Source organism: Scardinius erythrophthalmus (genome assembly GCF_964197995.2).
Source record: "Scardinius erythrophthalmus genome assembly, chromosome: 11".
Lineage (NCBI taxonomy): Eukaryota > Metazoa > Chordata > Actinopteri > Cypriniformes > Leuciscidae > Scardinius > Scardinius erythrophthalmus.
This window is the reverse complement of record NC_138231.1, coordinates 35,632,176-35,649,634: the sequence shown is the minus strand read 5'-3', so window position 1 is coordinate 35,649,634 and position 17,459 is coordinate 35,632,176. Positions and strand designations below refer to the sequence as shown.

General features: G+C 36.0%; 1 protein-coding gene across 5 annotated transcripts in view; it reads right to left on the bottom strand.

The window, feature by feature from the left end:
• The window catches only part of palld (palladin, cytoskeletal associated protein), a 90,758-nt gene that overhangs the window by 15,905 nt on the left and 57,394 nt on the right, over positions 1-17,459 (bottom strand). The window contains exon 1 of one of the 5 annotated variants that reach the window (XM_081379026.1): positions 10,867-11,052. The exons of the other annotated variants lie outside the window; for them this stretch is intronic. The gene's annotated coding sequence lies outside the window, so the exon portion shown is untranslated. Of the gene's footprint in view, positions 1-10,866; positions 11,053-17,459 lie in introns of those variants that run through there. 5 annotated transcript variants of the gene reach the window in all.

The following is a 17,459-nucleotide window of genomic DNA, read 5'->3' as shown; positions in this document are numbered from 1 at the left end:
GCATTCCTATCAAAATCCATGGCATATTGTAGAAAAACAGACGTAAAATACCTGTTAACCATATAATTAATGGATCTGCTTAATAAATTAAGGTGTCTTTAATTTTTTTTTTCATTATGCATTGACCTTTTTATAAAAGCAAAATGGTAGCTGGTTTGGTCTTTACCAGCTTGAACCTAAATGACCAATTTGCACCAGCAAGAAATATGTTTAAAAACACAGTTAATAGCTTAACTTGGTACTGCAAACTCCTTTAATGATTCATTATAGATGTAAAGCCACACACAGAGTTCAGTGATTTAATGAAAGGCCATCTCAGGGACAGTATATCATCCTCACAGAATAGATGACCCGTCGGGAGGAAATTAACTCCAGAGCCTGCAGAAATTGGTGTAGTGTGCGTTACTGTAAAGTCAGAAGGTGTTATGCCTAGTTGTTGTGTGGTTATGCGTGTGTCTGTGTGTATTTGTGCTGAGTTTCTGGGAGGAAACTAAAGCCCACTGAAAAGCGAGTGATATGCTATCTTGAGAAAAGGAATTGCCTTTTCAGGGTTGTGTCGTGCTAATATGGGTATGGGCTGATGATTGAGCATATTCTGTCAAATGTCACGGTTCAACCACATACACAAAAACACTGGAGTGACGCACTGTCCTTTTCTCTGCTTAACATCAGATATTTGCTGTCTACAGCCTACAGTTTTCCATCATCTGAATTCCTGTGTCCTTGGAAGACATGTTTTGTTCAAAACAATTTGTCTCTCTTCTTTTGCAGACTCAGCCCCACTCTCCCGCTGCCTTTTTTGGCAACTCCTAGACACTTTTTGTGAGCCTCAACAAATGGATAACCTTCAACAAACCAATAACCAAGTCCAGATGCTTTTCATTGAAATTTTATTATTGGTCTCCAACAGATCCATTCAGAGCAGCGTTCAATGCTTTTCTGCTAGTCACCCTGTAAAGAATTGCAAAACGTGAATTAAATGTGCGATTTCAGTGTTTGTGTGCATTTCACAAGGAGATCTGGGTGGTAGGCTAGCCACACTCCAAACCCCATTTAACCAAATTATTTCCAGATGTTGACTAATGAGTCATTGTGTTTTCACTCTTTTCATTCATTTTTTGTAATGAAGGTGGAAGCCCTCCCTCCATCCAACTGATAAATCCTCAGAGTTTGGGTGAAGAAAAAGAGAAGGGGAGTATTCACAATGTGTTGTTAATACTTCGCCAAGCCTTAACCTAAAACCTAGAGTGCAAGTTCATCAAATAAAAGGATTCATTGAGGAAAATAATAGATTAAATGAGGTCACTTTGTTTTGGCGGCACAAATGGTGATTTGGGCCACATTAAAAGCAAAAATGACCACCTAAAACCATCCTTTTCCCTCTTTTTCCCAGTCTGTATGCTCAAGTATCCGTCAAAAGAGCACTTTTACTGGAATACTTTGGCAGCTGGTGAAAGGCTCTTGGACTCAACTGCCTGTGCTGCTTTGCTTTCATTCCTTTTTTGGCTCTGTTATGAGTCCGAAGCACCAGCGGCTAGACTCTCACTTCTCTTCTTTCTGTCTTTGGGTCATGCTTTCCCTCCCTCCTTTTCTTTTTCAATCCCTTCACACTTTTCCAAATTCCATCACCATGTCTCCCTCCTTATTCACTCATTTTTAACATCAAAAAGAACAAGAAAGTTTTCAAATCCAATCTCGTCTTTTTCTCCATCCTTCTGCATTTCTTCTCTCCTCTACCTCCTCCTTTGAGTGAAAACTGCTGGTTAACAGCCGGTGGAGGTCTGGCATTACAAGCCCCTCCAGAAATACCGCTCCGACTCTAAATATCCCACTTAATAGTTTCCAGCAGTCAAGGAATATCATAATGTTCAATCACAGGCAGCCATTTTCTAAAAATAGCTCTTGCAGGTTTCTCCGCTTATTTTTTCCTTTTGCATTTCTGGAATTCCTCACAAGCAAACCTGATTTGATGGAGGGAGTTCAGCCGGTACTGACATAATCAGTTCGCCTTAAAAGGCACCAAGTCTGCAAATAGAAAATGCTACGGTACCCTCCTACGTACAATCACGTTCATTTATTACAAAAAAAAATCTGAAGGGATGAGTGCAAAATCAAGCAGTAAACTAAGTTTCTAAATGTAGTGACACTAACTTAAATAAAAAAATTGGTCCCACTTTATATTAAGTGGCGTTAAGTACTATGTACTTACATAAAAAAATAAGTACAATGTACTTATTGTGTTCATGTTGCATTGTAAAACACTTTTGCTGCTATTGAGGTGTGATACAGGTAAGGTTAGGGACAGGTGTGGTGGATTGGGTAGGTTTAAGGTGTAAGGGAAGGGTCAACTGTGTAATTACAAATGTAATCACATAAATTAATTACAGCTGTAATTACATGCAGGAATTTTTAAAATGTAAGTACAATGTAAAAACATGTAGTTACACAATAAGTACATTTTTATCAAATTATTAATTCCAATGTAAGTACATGTAAGTGCATAGTACTTAAAGCCACTTAATATAAAGTGGGCCCAAAAAATTTAATAGAGTGAAAGAAGTTTTTGTCATTTATTTGTTATTTTTCCAGTAACATGCTACTTTTTCCCCTCAACTAGTATTACATCACAAACATTTTTTTTGCTTCAGATCCTAACTAATTCAAGCAAATCAACTGAATATGTTCTCCTAAACTTTAGAGCTGTAAAGTCAAACTCATTCTATGGAGTTTTTAGGCGCTTTTCCACCCAAACTGTTCTCATTTCTTATTCGTTCCATTCTGTGCCGATCCAGCCCAGCCAGTACGGATATGGTTTCATTGTCCACTGTGGGGCTGATAACAGAGCTCTTTTGAATATATTACAAATGTGTCAGTCGTTGCCTTGGTAACAAGAGTTTACAGAAATTTTGAGATGTAAATAGCGACCGCGTTATGGAGGATGATTAGATATTCCTTTTAAATTTTATTATTAACATGCGTTTACTTCGCTCAAATAGTGTGTTTGGCCAGCTACAAAGAAACTGGTAGCCTGGCAACAGACAAGTGACCAATCCTGAGTGTCGACAACGTCACTACACGCATTCTACCAGCACAGTTCAGGACGATTAGCCAGCTGGCCCGACGGTGAAAAAGCGTTTTTTTGTTATTGTAAAAAAAAAAAAAAAAAAACATTTAAATTAATATCGGCTGTTCATTTTTTTTAAATGAATCGATTCATAAACCATTCAGTCCTTTTGTGGCATTTTTAAACTTTCTATAGCAAATTATTCACAAATGCTGCTGATGTTGTCGACCAAGTTAGTTTTTGTAGTATTTAGTTTAAAGTTATCTGTTCAAGTTTAATGCCGTTTGTTCTTTTTGTTCAACCACTCAATGCTTTAGTGCCAGATCTCTGATTTAATGATTTGAACGCATCACGTCCCTTAAGTAGCTTTAAATTAGTTAACTACACTACTAATTAAATGTCGCCAACTACTTTTTCAAAAGGATAGTTTGACTTGGAAAGCTACTGTACAGTTTCAAAGAAGGTTCTCCAACATTATAAATAAAACACGGCAGACCTAGACAAGATATGTTTGCTTCTTTTTTTTTTTTTTTGCAATGGAAGGGAAAGAATGGGATCAGTTGCAATACAAACTCCCGTCGCACACAAGGCCAAGGCTGCAACCACATTTATGTTTTTTGAATCTACAGCTCTGCTGGACTCAGGGTCAGTTCTGTCATAGTTTGGGTGATTTAGAGATGCTAATGGAAGAGAGGTGCATATGGCGATGTGTGTCCATATGCTGATAGCACGCAGCACAGCTTAAATAATAACAGCCTTCTGTCAAAGGTTACATGAAGTAACCCAATCAATTTTCTGCCAAATTACAAGGCTTGTTACTAGTGGAGATGAAGCAGACCCCTCAGCAGACACAAAACACTCTCTCATATTTCTGCACTTACACACATTCCTGTCTAATTCAGCTACATGTCTATAAAATGCACTTACACAAATCCAGCTCCTACTGTTTTATGGGAACTCCAGAGAAGCGCTTCACCTTGCATAAAAATCACACACACATTCGTCAAAATCTGTTTTGAATCAAAGGAAACTGTTCAGAGATTAGAGAAATCATTATATATATATATATATATATATATATATATATATATATATATATATATATATATATATATATATATATATATATATATATATATATCAATTGCAAATAATTTTAAAACAAAACTAAAAAAAAAGTAAATAAATATGCAGCATATGACTTTTCAAAATGATATACTAAGAAATGTGAATAAAATTGGAATGTGTATAACAACAGATGTTCGATCAACAAAACTCCTTACATGTCCCAAATAATCTACGAGTGGTTGGTAAGTAAACTGTTTAGCTGTATGCAGCTGACTTTGTTGTTTTGTAATCAAAACTATTAGTTATTTGTGTTATATTAGTGTCAAAAGTTCATCTTTTTACTAAATGATGTTTGTTCATTATTGATGTCTATTATAGCCTATCCTTATATAAAGCCTTTTTTGTTCTTCTCTTCAGAATCCACTTCATAAGTTACAAACGTCAAACAAAACGCACACTTATTTTTGTGCTCTTATCTTCCTCCGTTGCATTTTATCTGAATCATATGCAGACAGAAGTTAGTGTTTTTTTCTCTCCTCCACACCATAATGTAGAATCCAGAGCAGATGATGTTGTTCACATTACACACTACAATTTGTCGTACTAACCGCCATGAAGGTCAGACATTCGCTCATTAGCTTTGAAGTGTTTTTTGTCAGTGGCATTTGTGCCGCTATAAAACAGTGAAAATTACCACATACAGTAAAAGCCCTTCACGAAATAATGGCAAGATACGGGTCAGTGCGAATCGTGGTTTAATTAGTCCACCAATCAGCTTCTGTCCAGACTTTTAAGGTCACTACATCAGACACGGGCCAGTGTTAGTGAGCCGTACTAAACAATGAGGTCAGTGTATTCTCTCTTTTTAATTGAATCTTTTTCTCAGTCCAACTGCAGTATCTTCTGAATTTTCCAAGTCTACTCCTCTAAACATGACTGATACAAGCTGAAAATACATCCTGTAAACAGATTTTCCGGTGTTAACCTTAACCAAAAGTCTGTTAAATATATTCTGAAGACTAATACAAGAGCGATTTTATGCTAATAATTGTTGCTCTTGCAGCCAGTTAAAGCATCTATGTTTTGTCTGTGTGCAGGAGTGGAGTTTCAACTGTTTTTAACCAGCTGCTATCACAGGAAGAAGCTTCAAGAGGACAGGAAGTTGTTGAGTTTAAATATTTGCCAATTAGAGGACAGTGTTTACAGAGCACGTCCTGCATTGTGCACATCGGTGCGAGTGTGTCTGTGCGCAAGACATGCAATGAGAAAAGGACTAATAATGAGAAAAACAAGCTTATTATCTCTAAAATGTTCCTACATGTTGTATTATTATTGCATACAAATTGTATAAGGCTATGAAAGAGGACTGTCCTGCCAAGTGTATCCTAAAACAGACAACAAACACTACTGTGGTAACAAAAACCTTCTTTGCTGAGGATGACAATGTGCTAGAGCTAAAATGTGTTTATCCAATAGTGTACACAAACCGAGATCAAGGAAGGAACATGTGGGAAGATACTGAAACAAACAAGAAAAACATGTGGACACACACACACGATGCAGAGCAGCACACCTGGATTTAGCTATAACCACACCCATCATCATGTCATCATCATGCCCCTGGACAATCCTCCACCTAATGATTCCTTGTTAACTAACTGATTCAATGCTGAAATATAATTGATTCAAGTGACTGATTCCATGTCAGTGTCTAGAGAAATAAATGATTCATAAGCTGTCTCTACACAGTAATTTAGCAAGCTGGCAGCCTGGGAGACAGCTGGAGTGCTGGACCGATGGATGAATGTCTGAAAAACAGACTGAAACAACATCCCATTGTTTTATCTGAGCGAAATAGAAATTCTGTGTAATCAACAAGAAAAATATTTTTTATTTGTGGAACAGTATCAATTAGAATGTCAGTATGTTAATAGATAACTACACTGCTGTTCAAATGTTTGGGGTCTGCAAGTATTCTTATTTATTTTTTAGAAATGAATACTTTTAATATTAATATTAAAAAAAGATTTGTATTTCAAACAAATGCTGTTCTTTTGAATATTATATTCAATGTCTTATCTAATCAAACAATCCTGAAACAAACATCATGATTTCCACAAAAATATTAAGCAGCACAAATAACACTGCATGCCGTCCTGAGTCCTGTTGTTCTCTAGTTTGTTAACGCATGTTAAGCATGTTCAACAGGACAATTTACTAACAATGCGTTGGCTAAAAAATTCGGGCTTGTGTTTGCTTGGTGTTCCTGGCTCAACAATTAGGCTAAACCTCTTTGAAAAGTTGCATCTCTGAATGGATCCGCTTTAAAATCTCTGCTACAACAGTTGACTACGATAGTTTTGTGCTATAAAAGTTTGTTGCCTATTTATATGTTATCTTTCAATGCATTATACTCAAACGAGATTCGCTATTTCAACCTCTCAATCTTTCAATGCACTTTTATGCACATTAACATCTGAATTATAACCACACCCAAACCCTGTTAGCTCATGTACACCGACTTCAGCTTTCTTTTATAGTTCCACTTCACTATGATCCAAATACACCCTATAAACAGTCATACTAACCATTGAAACAGCAACAGATCTTGTTCTTTTTAACTGCAATCTACAGACCGGCCCTACAATGCTCCAGAGTTTAAAGTTCTTAAATTGCAACAAGACTCACGTTTCAGGAAGAAAAGGTATCTCATGCTGCGGTATCGGACTAGCGTCTCTCTCATTCCCTGTGGATGCTCATACACACGCACACATACACACCCTTCGAAACAGTCAATTCATTAAACAGAGCACAGACAGAGTAGAAGACTGCATCTGATCCTTCCATTATATCTGAGCGTAATAGCAGTGCTGTCACTCACACAACCAAACCGGACACTCATTCTCTCACCACTAATGTGCAGAAAATCTTTTGGATTCTTGCCACGTTACTGTGAACAAAACTTCCAGAAATGTCCAACAGTAATTTTGGCTCGTAGCTTTTCAAGAGGTCAACAGAGTACATAAGAGGGCCACATATGCACACACACACAAAAGGTCTGGAAGTGCAAGTTTTCAAGCCCTTTCTCAGATTACATTGGTATTAGTAGAGTGTGTTCCAGCTTTAGGAGCAGTTTGACCCAGATCTGATCTCACAATGCGGCTCCCACCCAAGCCAACCGGCTCTACATGCACTGCACTCCCAACCAGACTCCTAGAGGAAATGTCCAACTTTCCATAAAGACGTCAGGCCAAAATTAAAAAGGCTCTTTCTCTTCTCCAGCTCCCACACTCTCACTTTCATGCTTTCTTTTTTCTCTTCTCTCTTTTCTTTTCTCTAATTTCACCATCTTGCATTCTCTAAGTCTCAGACTTTCTCTCTCTCCTTTGGTCTGTCTGCTCTCCATCCGTTCTGTCCACCTATGGTCTATTCGTTGACCTGGGAAGTACAAATCTGGAAAGCACTTTCAAACTGGCAAGCTCTAATCTGATTGGCTGACTTTATGCAATCAGGGGGGGTTTTTTGTAGTCTCCCTGAAAACAAAGAAGAAATAATCTCTGGATTTGGCAGAGTTTGCAAGGTTACTAATTTAACGACTAAAAGAAGAAATTTAACATGCTGAAAGGAAATTTAGGCATCACAACAAAGATTACTTTTAACAGTGCTATAAATTATTGTATCATTCAAGATTAACTTTAAGTGAGTGTAAGATGACGGCAAGGTCAAATACACAACCGTTCAAAGATACAAAAATACAGTAAAACAGTAGTGTCAAATATTATTACAATTTAAAATAACCGGTCTATTTTTAAATAATTTAAAGTGTAATTTATTCCTGTGATGGCAAAGCTGAGTTTTCAGCATCATTCCTGTCACATGATCCTTCAGAAATCATTATAATATGCTGATTTGCTGCTCAAGAAACCTTTCTTATCAATTTTTAAAACAGTTGTGCTTACTGTTTTTCTGAAAACCATGATACATCTTTTTCCAGGATTCTTTGATGAATAGAAAGAATAAAAGAACAGCATTAATTTGAAAAAGAATTATTTTGTAACATTATAAAAATGTCTTTACTGTCACTATTGATCAGTTTAATATGGAAGCTTGTTTCCGCCACAAAAAAAAAATGATAATTGCGACTTATCTCACAATTGCGAGTTTACATCTCGCAATCCTGACTTTATTTCTCAGAACTGCGTGAAATAAAGACGCAATTGCGTGTTATAAAGTCAGAATTGCGTGTTATAAAGTCGCAATTGCCTGTTATAAAGTCAGAATTCTGACTTTTTTTCTCGCAATTGCAACTTTATATCACGCAATTCTGACTTTATAACATGCAATTGCGAGTTTATATCTCGCAATTCTGACATATTTTCTCAGAATTGTGAGATATAAACTCACAATTGTGAGATATAAAGTCCAATTCTAAGAGGGGGAAAAAGACAGACTTTTTTTTTTTTTTTTTACCTCGGAATAGTTTATCTCACAATTCTGACTTTATAACACGCAATTGCGACTTTATATCATGCAATTCTGACTTTACATCTCCCAATTGCGTATTATAAAGTCAGAATTGCTTGATATAAAGTCGCAATTGCGAGAAAAATAGTCAGAATTCTGACTTTAAGACGCAATTGCGACTTTATTTCGCACAATTCTGACTTTATGACACGCAATTGCGACTTTATTTCACGCAATTCTGACTTTATAACACGCAATTGCGACTTTATTTCACGCAATTCTGACTTTATATCTCAAAATTCTGAGAAATAAAGTCAGAATTGTGAGATGTAAACTATAAAAAGTCTCAATTATCTCTTAAAATGTTTTATTCTGTGGCGGAAACAAGCTTCCATAGGTTAATGTATTTCTTTAAATAGGGGTTGTGACTTTTTTTTTTTTTTTTTTTTTTTTTACATCCCTTGGTTCACTTATAATGTTAATTAGTGTTTGCAATATCTTTCTGAGGTCTTTCGTCACAAACGAACTTTAAAAAGGACACGTCAAAGTGAACAATCTTTTACTCTTCCATATTTCATGTTGTCAGCAGACTCAAGTGCATTGAGTATATCAGAAACTGTACGGGTATCTGTATACTGTATCCAGTGTCGATGGTGTCAGTGATTATAATGGGTTTTTCTCTTTGCTGTTGATGCAAAACAATGCTCATGTACTTACCCTAAACTTTTGAACAGCAGTTAAATGTATGCATATACATACACACAGACACATATATAAAGAAAGAAAGAAAGAAAGAAAGAAAGAAAGAAAGAAAGAAAGAAAGAAAGAAAGAAAGAAAGAAAGAAAGAAAGAAAGAAAGAAAGAAAGAAAGAAAGAAAGAAAGAAAGAAAGAAAGAAAGAAAGAAAGAAAGAAAGAAAGAAAGAAAAACCTTTACCAATAACAAAAACGGAAGCAAAATATTGTGCATCCTGAAACAGTCTTGGAGTGGCAGAAATTCCTGTTTAGTTTAGTTTTTTGCCATTTAGCCAAATGAAGGACTACTGTAATTTGAAAAGCATGAATGAAACCTTTGGTCACAGCAGTTGCAGGAAAAGTTAAAGCACTTCATTTTCAGACCCATTCACTGTTGTTTCGTTCTCTTCCACTCTATTTATCTAGTCAAAAAGTCTTGACCTGGACAGTCCATTATTCCCGTTTGCTTTCACCATCTCTCTCTCAGACCCCTCCCCCATCTGTTTGCCTCTAATTGCATGCACAGCACATAAAACAGAACCAGACTGTTTTCTTTTCACATAGAATGTCTCATTGCATCCCTCTCTCTCTCGCTCTCTCTCTCTCTCTCCTTCTTACAAAGTGGGTATATGCCTGGATTGTAGGAATGTGAGCTGAAGACATTCCTCTCCAGATTGGCTGAAAAGACATCACCCATCACCATCAAATGAGATTACCAGCAGGGTAAGGGAAAGTAAGTGAGAGAGAGAGAGACACGGGAGGGGTATGAGCAGAAGAGGAATAAACCCTTAACAAGGAGAAATAGGAGTCCAAACTATTCTCTGCTGGCAATAAAACGGTTAGTACAATGTCCTTTATGAACCAAGACTCCACCAAGCAAACCACTGCTCCAATACTGCTGCCATGAGCGAAGTGCCAACCCATACACACATTAAAGTGCTAAACATTCAACTGTTCAAACTTGGAACACAAGTGAAAAAGACACTAACATAACATCTTTTCCAGATATTCTGGAGGTTTTGAGTTTGAATAAACTACTTTCTTGCCAAAGCCCTGTGCAAAACTAGTGACTAACATTATTTTTACTGAGCAGAAAATTTCTGAATTGTTTTCTGTACCTCCTTTAATATATTCTATTCTTTTCTGGAGCTCTAATTCGTCCTTTTGTCTTCAAGTATCCCACTTCACTCTCAGATATATCATCTAATATTTAATCCTCACATGTATCCACATGACATCAGTGGATTAAATGTGTTCTCTGTTTATTCTTATCTGTAGTTGTGAGCATTGAATCATCCCTGTCTTTTTCCAATGGAAATATGTTGTTAAACAAAAAATACAAAAATCCTACATTAAAAAAAAAAAAACCTACATTTCAAAATAAAAACAAATGTCAAAAAAGCAACAAAAGACAAAAACTCCTAAGTAAACAAAGTGAGCAGGTTCTCTCACATATCAATGGACAGAAATAAGTTGGTTTTAAAATGCCTCATTCATCCATGCAAGTTACTCAAAAGAAAAAAGAAATAGTTTGTACCTTGTTTTTTCACCTGGGTAAAGTTATTCCCGTTGCGTGTAGGTAATTCCTTACAGGTGTGTATGTGTGTGTGAGTGTGTATGAGGACTGCGGCTCTCAGTCAGCTGCTCTTGTCTTTATATTAAGACGCGCAGACACGCGCTGAGTGACGCGTCGTCTGCCTCTCGAGCTCTGCTCTGACTCACTAACTGCAGTCTGTGCTAGTCTGACATAAGTAGAGTCCTGCAACTTAACTTCCACAATAAAAGTCCCCATGCTCAACTTTATTTAAATATAATACCGTAGGCTAATTCATATTTATATATATAAATAATTTATTATTTAAGCTAGGGCATGTTTAACATTTGACAGCTCAGGTAAATGAAAAAGGAATGTTATAACACTTGTTTTTAAGTTTGATCTACTTTTTTAATACGTTTTTTAAACATCTACAACTTATATGTAAAGTAAGCTGTGGTGTGATGATTGTTTTGCTGATTTTTTTTTTTTGCTAAAATATCATCTCTGATCACCACAATCATTTCAATATTTAATGAGACACGCTAGTCAAAAAATGGAAACAAGTGGTAAATAATATGGAAAATAAAATCCCTTTAAAATTGGAAACAAATGTAAAAATTACTTTACAAAACTTTGAGAATGTTCGAATTGGCGGTGTTATTTAAGATTCAATAACAAGACTGCAAATCAAATCATAAACTAGACAAGACATTTAATTTTTTCACCTAAAAGTTGTTTTACGTCCGGTAAATATTTTTTATAAATATTGATATTTTTGCAAAAACTTCTACTGTCACTTCAGGAGGGGGTGGTCATGTACTAAAGCTCATTTCTAATCTATTTAGAAAACCAACCCTAAAAAACTAACCAGAAACTATTCTTTGTCACAATGTAGAAGATTATAATAAAATAAATCCAGAATGTTTCATATAAAACATCCAAAGAGAAATTTAAGCCACTTACATCACTCCTAATACATGCGCTTGCTTTGTGTTACTCCTCCACTGTTTAAACCTTCAACTCAGATAACATCTCGCTCTTGGAAATGATATGAGTTTGTTTTAAAAACATCCTCTAAACCATGTAAACTGAACACGCACTCAATGAGCAGAAAAAAAAATCTAAACCTTATAAAAAAAAAATGGGGGGGGGGGGTATCTTTGATTATCTGCAAGGCTTATTTTTTTCCACCAGTCAGTCTCTTTGTTTGAATTTCAAGAGATTGTTTTAATCTGCGGTTGTTTACTCAGATAAATCTGTATATCTTGCGATGTGTAGAGACAGATTACTTGATTATTGGATCATTTCTACATCTGCAATAGATAAAGTGTTCTGGCACATTTTCCAGCCTCTTTATCCCCCCAATTCACTTTCTGTTCTTGACAATTTTGTTCTGCCGTGTTATTTGAGTGTGTGTGAATGCACTGTGTCTTATTTTAGACTAATGGGAGTATGGGTGCCGTTATCATTTATATGAGGGTGTGTAATGTCTATTTTCAGAAGTGCTCTGTATTATTCTATGTCCCTCTCTTGGCTCACTTGTGTGCTTGTGTCAGGGGTGCAGATGAGTCGCCCCTTCAACGCTCATGCTAATCCTCAGGAGTGACTCATAACATCCAGTAAAGAGCTTGTAGACATCTGCTGGTGTCAATCACTACAATAGCCGTTAAGCAATTTTTTTATAAATAATTTTAAGTAATCATGTACAGAGCCGGTTCTAGACATTAGGAGGCCCTAGGCAAAATTCATGTTGGAGGCCCCCCACCCCCAATAAAAAAAACACTTGAAACAAATATGATTCCTAACCTTTTTATTTATACAACATTTAATTTTAAAAGCAGTATATTTTTACTTACACAGTACATAAGTTTGGACACATTACTATTTTTAATGTTTTTGAAAGAAGTCTCTTATGCTCATCAAGCCTGGATTTATTTGATCAAAAATACAGAAAAATAATATAGTGAAATATTATTAAAATTTTAAATAATGGTTTTCTATTTTACTATACTTTATATTTCTGTGATGCGAAGCTGAATTTAGTGTCAAGTGATCATTCTGATTTATTATCAAATGTTAGAAAGGGTGCTTAATATTTATTTTATAATCTGTGATACTTTTTTTCAGGATTTTTGATTATTAAAAAGTTGTTTTAAAAAAGTCTTCACTATCATTTTTTATATATTTAACACATCCTTGCTGAATATTCCTGTTTTTTTTTCTGTATTTTTGATCAAATAAATGCAGGCTTGTAGAGCATTATAATAAACTTCTTTCAAAAAACATTAAAAATAGTAATGGGTCCAGACTTTTACCGGTAGCCTACTGTATGTACATATTAATCAAACTTTATCTAAGGTAATCTCTTTTTTGTTTAATGAAGATGTTATTGTTGTTGTTGTTATTTTGCTGTTTTATTCAATTTATTCACAGTTCCAGAATCCCACTTCAGTAAATGAGCATAAGTGCTTTTATATCGCATTGCTACTTTAAATATGCTATACACAAATCAAGTGGAAGAGAAAGACACGATCGCTACTGAGCAGAAGAAAATGTATAAACTGATATTATTGGCGTAATGTCAGGGTATAATCTAATCATCAGCAGAATTTAGAAGATAGACCCATGAGATCCTTTATTTGAAACATTTAAAAATGTTGTAGTGTGTTGGCTTTTTAACTTAGAATACAGACGCCTTGTCTTTTAATTTTGTAGCTTTTTTACTAGTCAGCTCCCGACGCGATGTTATTCATTCATTGTACGCGCAAATTCAAAGCGTCGCGTCTGGGCACGTTAATGACGCTCGCGCTCTTTTAAACTCGTAATAAAGCGGTGAATGATTTTTACAGAAATGACGCTGATCTACAGGACAAGTTTATATTTAGAATACATTGCAATCACTCCAAAATAGATGACGACAACTCACACACCTGCATTTTGAGCTGTGCTTCTTTGTGTGCTTAGGCTTTTGCCTCGCAGCACCTGATGGATGCGTTCGTTACACATACTTTCAGAAGCCGGCACCCGCTTTGTAACGGACACATTAATTGGTTTAACTGCAGTAATGTAACAGTCTATGGTGAAGATAAACATCGTCACTATTTTTAGTTAATTAATAAATATTGAAATAAATTGTAGATAGGATATTTTTACATTATATTATTATTTTTTTTTTTTGTCCCTCTGTCTGGGCCCCATCCCGCCAATCGGGCCCTAGGCACGTGCCTAGTTTGCCTTTGCGTTAATCCGGCTCTGATCATGTATTTGTATCATGTACATGATGTATCGTGTCTTTTTACAGTAAAACCGTAATATATATATATATATATATATATATATATATATATATATATATATATATATATATATATTCGGACCTGACACATTTCAAGACGCACTAATGAATGTACACAATTACATGAAATTTAGAAGAACAGATTTACCAAAAAGTATTAAAATTCTTTAAGGGATAGTTTACTCAAAAACGGAAATCACTCTCATAACTTTCAAGCTGTCCAAAATAATCCTAAGTAACCCTATTTGCAAACAATGTAATTCCCAGAATGCTTGAGACTTTGAGAATGTGTCATAGATAGTGTTTGTGAGAGAGAAACACTCACTATTATATGTCTCATATGCCAAACATCTCTGTCCAGACAAATACTTTTAAGCTCTTCAACAGGCCATCATTTAAGGTTCTGACATTCCATCTTGTCAACACACTAGTGAACCACTCTCACACACACACATTCAAGGAATAGTTTATCTAAAAAACACAAAAGAAGATATTACTATCTATACACTTAAAGTCATTAGGGTCTAATGTGGTTTTGGACCCCATTGACTTACATTGTATGGACAAAAACAGACACATTTTTCAAAATGTTTCCAATTTTCTGTAGAAGAAAGTAAGTCATTAAATTTTATAGAATTTAGATTTAAATTACTATCCCTTTAAAAATGTAGTTTTATATCAAACTATTCATCTAAGAATTAGATATTTTTGTCTATAAATGTAAACATTACACTTCTAAATGACTTCAACTAGTTTATCTTCTAAATCTAAAGCACTTTTGTGTCTCTCTGCAGTCATCGAGTAGATTTTTTTTTAATTTTTTATTGAGATGGCCTGCTCTGGACTCTCTCTTCCATATTTGGAAAGCTGCTCTATTCCCAGTGGGTCACTTTAACACCGTTAGCCAATGCAGTGCTGAGTCTCTGAACCCCTCAGCCAATCCCGCATCCCCCTCATCTCCTTATAAGGACTGCACAGTCAACAGTGTTCGCCTTCCCTCTGGCCTTCTTGGCCACACTGTGCAGCTTAATCATTCTAAAGTAAACTGGCGGAATTTGTCAAAAGCAAAGCTAATGTTTTTGATCCATAAGTTATCTGTGATAAGTCTCTTTTTGTCATGCTGTGGTTATTAAAATATGCATTTGATATCATAACCGCATTTAAGCATCAGCAATATTACTTTCAGGCCTTTCAGCAAGGATGCATTAAATTGATCAAAAGTGACAGTAAAGACATTTTAATTTTCTATTCATCAAAGAATCCTAAAATAGGTGTCATTGTTTCCAAACAATATTAAAGCATACATAAGGCATGTTTCTTGAGCACCAAATCAGCATATTAGAATGATTTCTGAAGGATCATGTGACACTGAAGACTGGAGTAATGGCGCTAATTTCAAAAATTGATTTTAAATTGAAATAACATTTCATAATATTACTCTTTTTTACAGTATTTATGATTCAGTAAATGCAGCCTTGGTGATCATCACTTTTTTCAAAAACAATCTTGCCGACCCCAAGCGCTTGAACAGAAGAGTACTTTCAGGCTACTTACTAATTAGCTACCTTGCCAATTAGCAATTGTCTACAGTATTTTTATGAGCCGCAGTTGTATTGTATATAAATAAACACAAAATAAAAAGTCACAGTCCACAGTGGAAACTCTGGGTTAATTTCTAAAATTAGGCTCGCATGTCCAAGAAAAACCTATTTGCGCTATTTATCAGCAGAGGTGCAAGAATGATAGGAAAATGTTTGGTGAGCTGTGTCACTCAACAAAACTGTGCGAAATAAACCATTAAACTGAATTTTCCTGCAGAAAGCGTCTCTATATGCTTGTTTTCTTTTGGATGTGCTTCTAAACCACACGCAACGCCTGTGCAAGAAAATGATTGTTAATACACCATTTGGGTCTTTACGAGCAACACCTCATAAACAAACCAGCTTTGAGAAACAGCGCTGAGTCACATGCCAGAAATGCAACTGGCTGACCAGAGCTCCACGGATTTAACCATAATGCTGGGCATAACGGCATGGTTTAAACACTACACCCGTGCACCGTGACCTCAGTGCTAAAGCTTTATCTGTCTTCACTACCATGACTATTTGAACTAACAAAAAACCGACCTGGGCTTCGTTTCTCAAAAGCATCGTAAGCTAGATCGTAGGACCATTGGCACCAATATTTTCTACGATCAACTTAGCTCACAATAGTTTTGAGAAACGCAGCCCAGAGAACCTGATTGCAATGGGGAGAAGAAATACAGACATGGGATATGAATATTAAAACCTCCTTCATTGGAACTAAATTGGTCAGAATATAACTGACACACTACCACAATAACCACATCAGCACTGTAAACTCAAGCAAAACATCTGAAACTAAAAACCCCATGAGTTTGAGAGAAAGCTAGTGTGGTTGTGGTCAAGAATAAGAGAGCTCAATGAAATGTGACCAGGTTGTTTGAGACCGACCCTCAGTTTGCTGCAGTTGTCTCGAGTGTCCATGACAACAACCCCACAGTGGCTCATGGCGGTTTGTGGCAGCCGGTGCGGTATGGCAGCAATGCAGTCGGCACGAAGATAGCAATACACAGCACTTCAGCGAGGATTAAAGACTTCCTTTCTCATCTGTTATCCTTTCTGTCTCGCTCTTTATCTCTGTCTCTCTTTTTCTCATTTACTTTTGCCACCATGGCGATCCACTAATCCAAAATAAACAAAAATCCTGAATGTTACGTTGAGTAATCGTTTAAATATAAAGGTGAATTATTGCATCATTTACTTCAAAGAGACTTTGTAGGAGACATTCTGTGTCTGTCTGTCTCAGCGACACGTGATGGATCGGTGAGGATTCCTGGCTCCTCAGGTCATGAACCAACCCTCACCCCTGAGCCAATGGTGCATTTATACATCACTCTGGTCCTTTTGGCTCAGGAAGTGAAGGATTATAGTCTGACTTTCTGTCACTGGTGTGGCTCTGACAGGAGACAACACCTTTTACTTCATGGAAAAATGTAAAAGGGTCTGCTGTACCCTTCACCCCTGTACACACACCCGTCACTAAAAGACTGATACAGAAAAATACAGATTCACTGTCACATATGTTTGATCCTAAATCTCATGAGAGTAGTATGACAAAAGAATAATATCTTGAAAACTTTCTGACAGCAGGGTATCAATTGGTGCAAAAGAGTTATTTACAGTAATTGCGTAGAACAAAAGCATCATCCTGATTCCCCCTTTTATGAATTTTAAATGCAACTTTAAATTCAGCATCATTACTCCAGTCTTCAGTG